Source organism: Mobula birostris, chromosome 5 (genome assembly GCF_030028105.1).
Source record: "Mobula birostris isolate sMobBir1 chromosome 5, sMobBir1.hap1, whole genome shotgun sequence".
Taxonomy (NCBI): Eukaryota; Metazoa; Chordata; class Chondrichthyes; order Myliobatiformes; family Myliobatidae; genus Mobula; species Mobula birostris.
In genome coordinates, this window is record NC_092374.1 from 188,991,517 (window position 1) to 189,005,988 (window position 14,472).

The 14,472-nt window shown below is 44.9% G+C and overlaps 1 protein-coding gene across 5 annotated transcripts in view; it reads left to right on the forward strand.

Annotated features, from left to right (window-relative positions):
- The window catches only part of LOC140198154 (uncharacterized), a 106,217-nt gene that overhangs the window by 1,275 nt on the left and 90,470 nt on the right, over positions 1 to 14,472 (forward strand). The window lies entirely within an intron of this gene.

The following is a 14,472-nucleotide window of genomic DNA, read 5'->3' on the forward strand; positions in this document are numbered from 1 at the left end:
GTAGCATTAGGGCAAGGACTGTTAGGATGGGAAACAGTTTCTTCCCCCAGGCTGTGAGACTACTGAACTCCCTGACACCAACCATGTAAATTTGACAAAGCGCCAGTAGTGTTTACTGTTTATTTTTTTAACTTGTGACCTAAATGAACCTTGTGCTAAATGTTAATCATCCAGACTATATTTTGCTAATTGTTCATTCATTTGTGGTAATATCTCTGCTTTGTGTGTCTGTTCTACACATTGTGTTGTGCAGCGTGGTCCGGAAGAACATTGTTTCGTTTGGCAGTGTGCAGGGTTGAATGACACGAAACCTTGAACATGAGTTTGAAGAGATCAGGCAGTACCTGTGGACGCAAAGGCATAGCCAGTGTTTTGGGATAACATGGGGTGTCAGGGCTGAGAGGTGCCAACCATCACTGTATGACTTACTAAGTCTGGCTGGCACAGGGGTTTCCAACCCAAAGTCATCAGACCCCTGACTTAATTGTATTGGTCTATGGCATAAAAAAGGCTGGAAATCAGTGTTCTAGCAGGTTGTTTTTTTTCCCTTGACTCTTAACATTTCTTTGTTAATGGTGCAGTGGAATGGGAAGCTTGCGGAAACTCATGGTGGGCAAGAAATACCGGCCTTGTCAGCACTGTCCATATTTTGTAAGGGGATAAGGAAAAACACTGTCACCATTTCAGTGTGAAGATGGAGGCCTGATACCAATGAATCTCAGTCCCAGGCTAAGGACTAGAGGCCCAGAGGCAGCCTGTCCAAGGTCAAGGACTGGGGGTCTATCTCTATGTGTGTGAGTGGTAGGTTGGCAAGGGGGCTTGTTTTGCTGCTGTTGTCTTACTTTGTTTTGTTGTTGTTGCTTGTGTGGTTCTGCCAAACATTATGGCCATTTTAGTTTGGTGCCGTATTGTGTGGTGACTCGTGCAGGCTGCCCTCAGCATACCCCTTGGTGCATCAGGTGTCAATGTAAATGATGCATTTCACTGTAAGATTTGATGTGCATATGATAAATTAATGAATCTAAACCTGAGTGTTGTCAGCTGGGAATAGTGGCTGCAAGATTCCACAAGAAACAGTGCGGACATGAGACGGTGATTTGTTGGTGACATCGAAAGGGTGATAAACCCCGGGCAGGGCCATGCCTTAATTTTTCTTCTCAAAGCATATCAGGACCCCTCACTAACAACTGGGCCTCCCTCTTATCTACAGTTGTTTTAGACTGGAACATTATCGCTCAGCTCTGAACCCCATTCTCCCCAGTTCTGCAGCGTGCCTCAGCCAAGATTTTGGTCCTTGCAATTCTAGAATCAATTTGGCCTTCCCCCGATCGCACAACACCCTCCCAATCACAAACCCCCCTCCTCTCTTCTCGGCCTTTCACCTCAGAGGCCAGTGTGTCTTATTTGAGTACAGCTCAGAATCAGAATCAAATCTATTGTCATTGACATGTGTGACAGGAAATTTGTACTGTTCAAACGCATAAATTTACTATAAATTGCAAAATAAATAAGTAGTACAAAAAAAGAAACATCAGGGTAGCTTTCATGAGTTCATGGAACGTTCAGAAATCTGATGAAAGAGGGGAGGAAATTGTTCTTGAATCCTCGAGTGTGGGTTTTCAGGCTGCTGGATCTCTTCCCTGATGGTAGTAGGGAGAAGTGAGCACGTCCTGCATGGTGAGAGTCCTTGGCAATGGTTGTGTTCATAATGTGGTTCAGTGCAATGGAACTTCCATAACAGGCTGTAATGCAACCAGTCAGAATGATCGCCACTGAAATCAGAAAGCGAATCAGGTTTATCATCATCGACGTACTGTATGTCACTAAACTTGCTGCTCTGTGGCAGCTGTGCAGAGCAAAATGTAAAAATTACTATGTTACGATAAAGAAACGGGGCACAAGAGGAAGAGTGAGGTTGTGTCCGTGGATCCATCGACACTTCAGAATCTTGGCAGCAGAGACGAAGAAGCTGCCCTTGAATCATTAGGTGAGGGTCTCCGGGCTCCTGTACCTCCTCCCTGATGGAGGAGAGGGCATGAAGTGGATAGTGATCCTCCTCAGTGATGGACGCTGCCTTCCTGAGGCACTGCCTCTTCAAGCTGGTTTCAAAGGTAAAGCACGAGGAGATCAGACAGCTGATCCTACCAGCCGACTGGGACTCCCTGTACAGACGGAAAGGTGCTCTGTTTGTGTTATTTTCAACCATGGAACGGTTAAGCGGAGCTCTGTCTTTGGCTGGAGGATGGCAGTTCCCCAAGGAATGAACACAGCAAACTGTAACGGAGCTGAACTCCTCCCCCCCCCCCTGAAATTAGTGCTGTTTTGCAGACGGAGAATGCAGTGCAACTTCGAAGACTAGGACAATCTTTGACAATCTTCTATAGATAGACTTTGATTTTTTACTTTAGAGTCTGCAACTTTTTATCAGATCGGGGGGGGGGGGGTGGTCAAAAGGAAGGTGGAGTGCTCTGTTATGGAATCCTCCGACCCACTGTCGTGCAGGGAAGGGTGGTGGTCTGGATGCCTTCGAGGAGATTAAGGATGGTCATCAGGAAAGAGAACAGAGAGATGAGGAAATAAGAGTAAGGAAGAGGTGCAGTCACGATAGACTCCAAATACCTGACTCACGTGTTGCAGAATGCATGCACGAGCCAGTTAACACCAGTCTAGAGTACGTAGGTGGATCTTGTAGATGGTGCTGTGGAGGAGGTAGGTGGCCTATCATCCAAATGCCTTAACAGTAAGTTCTGGTGAAGGCCTCAGTTAAATAGCTGGCCTGGGTTCATCAGCAGGATTGACCATGTACATGCGAAATGATAAATGGGAGAGCAGCAGGGCAGGCAGGCCTGGCATTTTCCCCTGGCTGAGGAGGCTGGAACCAAGGGTCACGCTCTCAGAGTCGGGGATTTAGAATTGAGACAGGCAGCCAGCAGAGTGTGGAGACACTGTCTCTGAGTTCAAAGCTTATTAAACGAACCAGGGAGATAGACCAGGACAATGGGGTTGGAAATTAAGATCGGCCATTACGAATCACAGGACAGGCTGGAGGGGCTGAGTGGCCTCCTGCTAATTCCTACACTGCAATGGAGCCTGAGCCTCCTCCCAGCGTGAGTAGGGAGAAATGACTGTAATCTAAGCATTAAAGCTCCTGGTATTTACTATTCTCTGACAGGCTGGGATTACAGCTGCTGCCACAACATAATGGGCATTCTCTAGCGATCCGTGAATGTTTGTCTGGGATAAGGCTCGCAGGATGGGCTGCGGCCTCTACTCACTTCCTCCTCTTGTTCTTATTTTGCTCGGCAAATTCAGTCACACATCCTCCAGCAGCCTAAACCTGAAAGAAAAACAGCCGGGGTAGTGTTTGTTCTGGGAATCTAATCAGGAAGTGTTTCAATTAATGGGGAATTCTTTTGTGTGGGGCTGGCCTGCGGAGAATCTTACCAATGACGTTTGGAGGCCACCAACTCTGAGAAAGAGCAAATGAAAGCAAAGGCTCATGAGATGCCTGAGCACTGGTTGCATGCACAGGAAGTCTGACATGGATTGGAAGAGGCTAGAACAATAAGGACCCTCCAGCCACTCCTTGTGCTCCACCCAATGAGCTTGGACTTTCAGCCTCCTGGTCCCTGCCTCTGGATCCCCTTCCATTCACCCTTCTCCCTTCACCCTCTCCCTTAAAACTCTTACCCTTGACCGATCCAGGCTCCCTACATAACCTGCACTATTGTTTTAAATGCCCGTAGTCTTTTCTGGTATCAAAGGCTCCAAAGAGTTGCTGTTGCAATTGAGAAGTGCAGAAGTTTGTAAAAGAAATGAATATGTAAATAAATAAACATTTGATATTATAGATAAGATAAGAGAATAACAACCTGGGTCTCAAAGTGAGCAAGACAAGAGATGAGTGTGGACTTTGGGAAGGCACAGGTTGACCATTCTCCTTTGTACATCAGTGACTCTACTGTGGAGAGAGTGAAGAGCACAAAGTTCCTTAGTGTGTACATGATGGATGATCTAACCTGGACCCACAACACTTCCTCACTAGTCAAGAAGGCACAGCAGTGCCTACACTTTCTGAGGAAATTGAGGCATGCAAGGCTCCCCACCCTCATTCTAACAACTTTCTACAGGAGCAACATTGAGAATGTGCTATTTGTGGTATGGAGGCTGCAAGGCATCAGGCCACATGACTCAACAGAGAACAGTTAAAACCACTGAGATGATCACTGGGGTCTCAATCCCCAATTATTGTGACAAATACCAGGAGAGAGGCAGAAGAAAGGAAATTATAGGCCAGTTAGCCTGAACTCAATGGTTGGGAAGATGTTGGAGTCAATTATTAAGGATGTGGTTTTGGGGTATTTGGAGGCACATGATAAAATAGGCCCTAGTCAGCATGGTTTCCTCTAGGGAAAATCTTTCCTGACAAATCTGTTGGAATTCTTTGAAGAAACAACAAGTGCAATTGACTGATGTTGTGCACTTGCATTTTCAGAAGGCCTTTGACAAGGTGCTACACATGAAACTGCTTAGCAAGTTAAGTACACATGGTATTACAGGAAAGATACTAGATAGATGGATAGATAGATTTTATTTATCCCGAGGGAAATTTGGTTTCGTTACAGCAGCACCAACCAAGAATAGAGCGTAAGTATAGCAATACAAAAAATCCCCAATAATCAAACACCAAAATGCAAACTATGCCAGATGGAAAATAAGTCCAGGACCAGTCTATTGGCTCAGGGTGTCTGACCCTCCACGGGAGGAGCTGCACATTCAATGGCCACAGGCAGGAACAACCTCCCGTGCCGCCAAGTGTTGTATCATGGTGGAATGTGGCCGAAGTCCAACAGTAAAAAGTTCAATATCCATGGATACTAGCATGGATAAAACAGTGGCTTATTGGCAAGAGGCAAAGAATGGGAATAAAGGGAGCCTTTTCTGGCTGGCTACCAGTGATTAGAGGTGTTCCACAGGGGTCCGTGTTGTGGGGCTGCTTCTTTTTATGTTAAAATGGAATTGATGGCTTTGTTGCAAAGTTTGCAGATAATACAAAGATAGGTGGAGGGGCAGGTGGTTTTGGGGAAATAGAGAGACTACAGGACTTAGACAGATTAGGAGACTGTGCAAAGAAGTGGTAGATTGAATACAGCGTTGGGAAGTGTATGCTCATGTACTTTGTTAGAAGAAATAAAAGTGTAGACTATTTTAATCTTTACAATTCAAAATTCAAAAATGTGAGGTGCAAAGGGACTTGGGAGTCCTTGTGCAGAATTCACTAAAGGTTAATTTGCAGGTCTGGTCAGTGGGAGGAAGGTAAATGTGCTGTTAGCATTCATTTCAAGAGGACTAGAATATAAAAGCAAGGATGTAATGTTGAGGCTTTATAACGCACAGGACAAAGCCTCACTTGGACAATTATGAACGGCTTTGGGACCCTTATCTTAGAAAAGATGTGCTGACACTGGAGAGGGTTCAAAGGAGGGTTCACAAAAATAATTCCAAGATTGAGCAGCTTGTCATTTGAAGAGTGTTTGATGTGGACCTGTAATCACTGGAATTCAGAAGAATGAAGGGTGACCTAATTGAAACATATGGAATGCTGAATGGCCTCAGAAGAGTGGATGTGGAGCAGATGTTTCCTATGGTAGGAAAGTCTAAGACCAGACGACACAGCCCCAGAGTAGAAGAGCATGCTTTTAGAATGGAGAAGTAAATGAATTTGTTCAGTGGTGAATCTGTGGAGGCCACATCTTCATGTATATTTAAGGCAGAGGTTGATAGATTTTTGAGATTATGGCATGTAGAGATACGGGGAGAAGGCAGGAACTTGGGGCTGAGAGGGAAAATTGGCTCAGCCATGATGAAATTGTGGAGTAGACGCGATGAGCCAAATGGCCTAATTCTACTCCTATATCTTATGGTGTTATAGTTGTAGACGAAGGTCCCAAAGCATTGTTGAGGATCTACCACCCATCCCACAATCTCTTTGACCCACTACCATCAGGAAGGAGATACAGAAGCATCAGGACTAGGACTGCCAGACTGGGTAACGGCTTCTTCCCTCAGGCTGTGAGACCAATGAATACCCTGCTACCACTCGGGTCTCATCACCAGGTCAGGGAGCTATTTACTGTATACAGTACTGTGAACTGTTTACCTGTGCTGCATGTATTTTCAATGATATTTTATTGACTTATTTATGGTAATAGTTTGTTTTATGAGCTGCGTGTGTTATATGTTTTGTGGGTGCACCTGGATCTGGGAGAACGTTGTTTCCTTTGATTGTATATTTGTAGTCAGGTGACAATAAACTTGAATGCAAATGACAATTCAATACAGGTGACGATATACGCAGAGATAACAGCAACCGGTTGTGAATAGAAAGTGACGGATCAATGTTTGGAAGAGATTCTGCAGATGCTGGAAATCTTGAGCAGCACATGAAGTGTGGAGGAACTCAGCAGGTCAGGCCACATCTATGGAGGGAAATGAACAGCTGGTGTTTCAGGCTGAGACCCTTCATCAGGGCTGGAAAGGAAGGGGAAGAAGACAGAGAAAGAGGTTGGGGAGAAAGGGGCCAAATACAGGCTGGCAGGCGATAGGTGACAGCTACTCACTTCAACACATCTCCGTCCCCCTCACCTGTTATCACTTCCCAGCTTGTGAAACCTCTGAGCCCTTCTTATTTCATAATTTACTGGCATAATTTACATACTACTATTTAACTATTTATGGTTCTATTACTATTTATTATTTATGGTGCAACTGTAACGAAAACCAATTTTCCCCAGGATCAATAAAGTATGACTATGACTTATTTGGCTTCTGCCTACTTTTTTTCCAGTCTGGATGCAGGGACTTGATCTGAATTGTTGACTGTTTATTTCCCTCCACTGATGCTGCCTGACCCCCTGAGTTCCTCCTGCATTTTGACTCTGTCAACATATCAATGGCCATTGATTGCTGAGGTTTCTGATCAGTGTATGGTAGAGATGCAGATGCTGCTGGAAAGTCCACCTCACTTTGTTCAGACCTATCTGAGCTGAAGAGTTCTGGGTTCGAGATCTTATCTGGTTAAGGGCAATATGAAAATAAAAATAAATCAAGATCTAAAATAAAAATAGAAAATGCCAGAGACCATCAGCGGGAGAGGTCACACCTGTGGGACAGTAAGGGAAACAGAGTTAAGGTTTCAATTTGAAGACCCCTCAACACATAAGCGATGTCATACAGCACAGCTCATCCATGACCAAAGGACCATAAGATACAGGAGCAGAATTAGGCCATTTGGCCAAATGAGTCTGCTCCACCATTTCATCATGGCTGCTCTAATTTACCTCTCAGCACCAGTCTCCTGCCTTCTCCCCGTGTCCCTTCATGCTCTGGTCAATCAAGATTCTATCAATCTCTGCTTTAAGTACACACAAAGGTTTGGCCTCCACAGTTGCCTGTGGCAATGCATTCCACAATTTCACCACGTTCCAGTGAAAGAAATTCCTCCTCATTAAAGTTCTAACAGGATGGCCCTCTATTCTGAGGCTGTGTCCTCTGGTCTTACAATATCCCACCATAGGAAACATCCTCTCCACATTTACTCTATAAAGGCCTTTCACCATTCCATATGTTTCAATGAAATCAGCCCTCATTATTGAATAGAGGCCCAGAGCCATCAAATGCTCTTCATATGACAAGTCGTTCCAATCCTGGAATCACTTTTGTGAACCTCCTTTGAACCCTTTCTAATTTCTACGATAAGGGGCCCAAAACTGCTCACGATACTCCAAGTGAGGCCTCACCAGTGCTTTATGAAGTCTCAACATTACATTCTTGCTTATATTCTAGACCTCTTGAAATGAATGCTGACATCACATTTGCCTCCACCACACACTCAACCTGTAAATTAACCATTGGTTAATCCTGCACAAGGACTTCCAAGTCCCTTTTGCATCTCAGTTTTTTGCATTTTCTCTTTATTCAGAAAACAGACAACCCTTTCATTTCTTCTTCCAAAGTGCATGACCATACACTTCCCAACACTATATTCCATCTGCCACTTCTTTGCCCATTCTCCTAATCTGTTTAAATCCTTCTGTAGCCTCTCTACTTCCTCAAAACCCCTTGTCCCTCCACCTATCTTCATATCATCTGCAAACTTTACAACAAAGCCATCAATTCCAATACCCAAATCATTGACCTATAATGTAAAAAGAATCAATCCCAACACAGACCGTGAAACACCACTAGTCACTGGCAGCCAGTCAGAATAGGCTCCCACTCTTTGCATCCTGCCTATCAACCACTGCTTTATCCATGCTAGAACCTTCCCTGTAATACCATGGGCTCATAACTTAGTAAGCAGCCTCATGTGTGATGCCTTGACAAAGGCCTTCTGAAAATCCAAGTACACAACATCAGCTGATTCTCCTTTGTCTATTCTGCTTGTTATATCTTCAAAGAATTTCAACAGATTTGTCAGGCAAGATTTTCCCTTGAAAAAACTAAGCAGACTGTGGCCTATTTTATCATGTGCCACCAAGTACCCTAAGATCTCATCCTTAGTCATTGACTCCAACATCTTTCCACCCACTGAGGTCCAACTAACTGGCCTATAGTTTCCTTTCCTCTGTCTCTCTCCTGCCTCTCTCCCTTGTTGAAGAGTGGAGTGACATTTGCAATTTGCTAGTCTTCCAGAACCATTCCAGAATCTAATGATATTTGAAAGATCATTACTAATGCTTCCACGATCTCTTCACCCACCTCATTCCAAACTCTGTGGTGAATACTATCTGGTCCAGGTGACTTATTCACCTTCAGGCATCTCAGTTTCTCAAGAACCTTCTCTCTAGTCATGGTAACTTCACACACTTCATGCCACCTGACACCTGGAACTTCCATCATATAGCTAGTGTCTTCCACAGTGAACTTATTCTGTTTCCTTGTCCCCCATCAGCATCATTTTCCAGCGATCTGCTATCCACTCTCCCCTCTCTTTTACACCTTATGTATCTGAAGAAAAGTTTGGTATCCTCTTTAATATGATTGGATAGCTTACTTTCATATTCCATCTTTTTCTTCTTAATGAAATTTTTAGTTGCCTTCTGTTGATTTTTAAAAGCTACCCAATCCTCTAACTTCCCATTAATTTTTACTCTACTATATATACTTCCTTTGGCTTTTATATTGACTTTGACTTCTCTTGTTAGCCACAGTTGTGTCATCTTTCCTTTGGAATACCTCTTCCTCTTTGGGATGTATATAGCCTGTGCCTTCCGAATTGCTTCCAGAAATTCCAACCATTGCTGCTCTGCTGTCATCCCTGAGAGTGTTTTTTTTTCCCGTTAATTCTGGCCAAATCCACTCTCATGCCTCTGTAGTTCTCTTTACTCCATTGTAATACTAATGCATCTGACTTTAGTTTCTCCTCAAATTTCAGGGTGAATTCGATCATATTATGATTACTTGCCCTTCTGTTACCTCAAGTTCTCCAATAAATTCTGGTTCATTGCACAACACCCAATCCAGAATGGGTGATCCTCTGGTGGGCTCAACCACAAGCTGCTCTAAAATGCCATCTGATAGGCACTCTAGGAATTCCCCCCCTTGTAATTCAGCACCGACCTGATTTTTCCAATCAACCTGCATATTGACGACCCCATGATGATTGTAACATTGCCCTTTTGGCATGCATTTTCTATCTGCTGTTGTAATTTGTAGGCCACGTTCTTACTACTGTTTGGGGGTCTGTATACAACTCCTATCAGGGCCTTTTAACCCCTGCATTTTTTTAACTCTATACGTGATGATTCAACACCTTCTGACCCTGTGTCACCTCTTTCTAATGATTTGATTTCATTTTTTACCAAGAGAACAACGCCACCCCCTTTGCCTTTCTGCCTATCCTTTTGATACAGTGTGTATCCTTGGATATTAAGGTCCCAGATATAATCATTCAGCTATGATTCAGTGATGCCTACAAAATCACACAGTACCTGCCAATCTACAACTGTGCAAGGTCATCTACCTTATTATTCCATATACTGCACACGTTCAGATGCAACACCTTCAGTCCTGTATTCACCCTTTTGATTTTGTCCACTTTTGCATTGCTAATCATCCTTTTGACTGCAATTTTGCCCTATCAACAATTCACTACACATTGCCTCTGTTTGGAAACCAACTACATCATCTTCACCACTATCATCTACCTTTCCTACGATACTTCTACATTGAACTATACGCAGCTCAGGACACTAGTCGCACCATGCTCAAACTTCTGATTCCTAACTTTGTCTAAGATCTTACCAACATCTGCCCTACCAACCTCTCCACTATCTGTTCTGGCAGTCTGGTTCCCATTCCCCTGCAACTTTAGTTTAAACCCCACCGTGCAGCATTAACAAACATTCCTGCCAGGATATTAGTCCCCCTCCAATTCAAGTGCAAATTGTCTCTTCTGTACAGGTCCCAACTTCCTTGAAAGAGACCCCAATGATCCAAAAATCTTATGACCTCCCTCCTGCACCAGCTTGCTTAGTCATATATTAAACTGCATGATCTTCCTAGTTCTAGCCTCACTAGCACGTGGCAAAGGTAGCAGTCCTGAGATGATAACCATAGAGGTCCTGCCCTTTAACTTAGCACTTAATTCCATGAACTCCCTAAGCAGAACCTCCTCACTTGTCCTACCCATGTTATTAATACCTACATGGACCTGATTTCTGGCTATTCACCCTCCCTCTGAAGAATGCTGAGGACTCGATCCGAGATATCCCGGAGCCTGACATTCAGGAAGCAACATACCATCCAGGAATCTCGTTCTTGCCCACAGGACCTCGTGTCCGTTCCCGCAGCTAATGAATCCCCAACCACCACAGTGTTCCTCTTCTCCCCTCTAACTTTCTGAGTCAAAGAGGCAGACTCTGGCAGACTTGACCACTGTGACTTTCCTCTGATAGGTCATCTTCCCACACCCCGCCCCCAGCAATGTCCAAAATAATATACCTGTTGTTGAGGGGGATGGCCACAAGGGCACTCTGCACTGGCTCCTTAACTCCTTTCAATTTGTGACCGTGGGGCCAATGAGTCTACTAACCCATACGTCCTTGGATGTGGGAGGAAACTGGAGCAACTGCAGGGAACCCATACGGACATCGGGAGAACGTGCAACCTTCCTACAGACAGCAGAAGGAATTGAAGCCGGGTCACTGGCGCTATTGTAGCGTTATGCTAACCATCATGCTACTGTGTCACCCCAAAGGAATCCACTGCGTTAATTTTGATTGCTAACAGTCATCTTGTGACATGCTGTTGTATTATGGGTGTTTCCCTTGTACAGTAGATGTTGTTATTGGGTGGGCAGACAGATTTGGAGACAGGTACGCGATTGAGAAGATGGCAAAAATATAAGCAGTTGGGGAGTTGGATGGAGAAAGGGAAGTTGGGAAGAGGGGAAGCGCTCCGGGGCAGGCAGGTGAATAGATGGGCAGATACTGCCTGATCATGTTACTGGCCTCACTCCTTTCTGCAGTCTGGCCTCCTGGGCATGTTACAGAGCCCTGTTGTCAGCAATATGTAACACAGTCTGAGAAGTGCAATCTGTCACCCTGTCCTCCTGTGTACTATGCTCCTGTGCATCTAACTTCCACAATCATTTCTTTTCTGCCACCTTATCAGACGGACATGAAGGCTCCACAATGGGTAGTCAAAATTGCCCCGTGCTTCAATGGCACCAGCCTACCCACCATCAAGGACATACAGAAAGCAGCTGGAAAAGGGCCAGTAACATCAGGAAGGACCCACCCTGCTTGAGTACTGTTTGTCCCACTCCCACTGTTTCTCTTAGAGTGCTACAACAAAGAAAAAGTTCTGTGTCGAACTGTTATTCTACCCAGTTCCATTAACTCACAGCCAGACCTTAGCCCTTCATACCCCTCACATCCATGTACCTATTCAAACTTCTCTTAGGTGTTGAAATTGAACCTTCATCCACCACTTCCGCTGGCATCTCGTTTCACACTCACATCACATCACCATCAGAGTGAAGAAGCTCCCCCTCAGGTTTCCCTCAAGTACTTCTGTCCTGAACAGTTCTGGGGAAGGTCTCCCTCCTGAAATGCTGACCCTATTCCTCCCTCTGTAGATGCTGCCTGACCACCCCTGTGTCTCTAGCATGTCCTGTTTTTATTACAGATGACTGTTGGAGTGGTGGATTGGTGGGATTCCCCTGCTCTGAGAATTGGGGCAATTGGTCTGGGTGATGGTGGTCCCCATGAGGAAGTGCACACCGTTGATAGGTTCATTCCAATTGTAGTGGGTGATGGTGGAAACTTGGATGGGGAGAAGGTGGTGTGGATGGAGGGGAAATGCAATGGGGTTAGTGTAAGTGGGTGCAAGATGACCAGCATAGATTGGTGGGCCGAACGTCCAGTTTCTGTGAGGTCTGATGCAGAATGAACAAAGAATGTAACTCACAGAGGGTAAGAGAACAGTGTGTTTTCATCTTGCTCCCATATGGAGAGGTTAATGGGAACTGGAATAGGAATTGCTTTATTATTGTCACACGTACTGAGGTTCATTGAAAGGCTTGTCCTGCATGCTGTTCATACAGATCGAATCATCACACAGTGCATCAAGGTAGAACAAGGTAAAACAATAACAGAATGCAGAATGAAGTGTAACGGCTACAGGGAAAGCGCAGCACATGGAAACAATGAAGTATAAGATCATAACAAGATAGATTGTGAGGTCAAGAGTGCATCTTATCATTCTAGGGGACTGTTCAATTGTTCAACAGAGGGATACAAGCTGTTCTTTAGCCCGTTTTCAACTTTTGTTTCTTCCCAATGGAAGAGAGAATGACCGGGGGGCGGTGGGGGGGGGGGGGGTGCTTGATTGTGCTGGATGCTCTGCTGAGACGGTGAGAAGTATGGACAGTGTCCGTGGAGGGGAGACTGGTTTTCGTGATTTGCTGATCTGTGTTCATAATTCTTCAATTTCTTGAAGTCCTGGGCAGGGCAGTTGCCATATCAAATCAAGATGCATCTGTTCTGGATGATTTCCATGATGCATCAATAAAAATTGATGAGGACCAACAGGGCGGTGCCAAGTTTATTTAGCCTCCTGAGGGAGTGAGATTACTTGGCCATTGCATCTACAAGGTTGGACCAGGAGAAGCCATTGGTGATGTTCACTCCTAGAAGTGAATGTGACTGTGGAGAGGACAAGGTGGGACAAAGGTAACTAGGTGGTCAATGGTGGCCACCGTCTCAGTGATGTGTAATCCATGGGGGAAGAATTGTCTCATCAATAGCTGATAATTTAAAGCTCAGGGCAGCAGGGAAGCCAGGAAAGCTTTGGAGTGAGGGATGATGTGGTGGTTCGATGGAGAGGAGAGGGAGGAAAGGAGGCAGACAGAAAAATAAGGGAAAGAGTGAATATACGAGGAGAAAGATGAGGTGAGGGACCAGTCCTGTTCCTCAGGGTGTTGTGTTGAGTTTACAGTACAGAAGCAAGCTTTTCAGCCCAAACATTCTCCTTCAAAGCAGCCACACACCCCCAAACCCCACTGTGTGCCCCAAGATTAGATGTATGAGTGAGCTGGGTAGTAGAGATTAGATTAGATTAAATTAAATAAAGTGAGATTCCATTAAATTAATTATCACATGTACATCAAAATAGACAGTGAAATGCACTGTTTGCGTTAATAACCAACACAAGGTAAGGGTGCTCAGTTAGGACAGTAGAGAGGACAGGCAGGATAGTTGAATGCTCCTCTTGCAGAATGTGGGAAGGCAGGGAGACCTCCAGTGTCCCTGATGACCACACCTGTGAGAAGTGCATCTGGCTACAGTTTCTAACAATCCATGTTAAGGAGATGGACCTGGAACTGGATGAATTCCAGATCATTTGTAAGGTTGAGGGGGTGATAGATAGGATGTATAGAGGGGTAGTTATACCCAAGGTGCAGGACACAGGAAATTGGGTGACGGTCAGGAAGGGGAAAGGGGTTAAACAGCCAGTGTACCCCTGTGACCATCTCTCTCAACAACAGGTACACCACTTTAGATACTGATAGGGGGGGATGACCTAACAGAGAAAAGTCACAATAGTTGGGTCTGGCACTGTGACTCAAAAAGGAAATGGTGAGAGGAGGCATGCTATGGGGATAGGGGCTTCATTAGTGAAGGGAATGGAAAAGAGGTTCTGTGGGTTAAAACGACATTCCCAGATGCAATGTGGCTTCTCGGGTGCCAGGGTCCAGGACATCTCGGATCAAGTCCTCAGTATTCTTAAGTGGGAGTGAACAGCCAGAGGTCATAGTCCCTGTGGGTACCAATGACATAGGTACGATGAGTGATGAGGTTCTGCACAGGGAGTTAGGTGCTAAGTTAAAGGGCAGGACCTCCAGGGTTGTGATCTCAGGATTGCTACTTGTGCCACATGCGAGTGAGGCCAGAACTAGGAAGATTA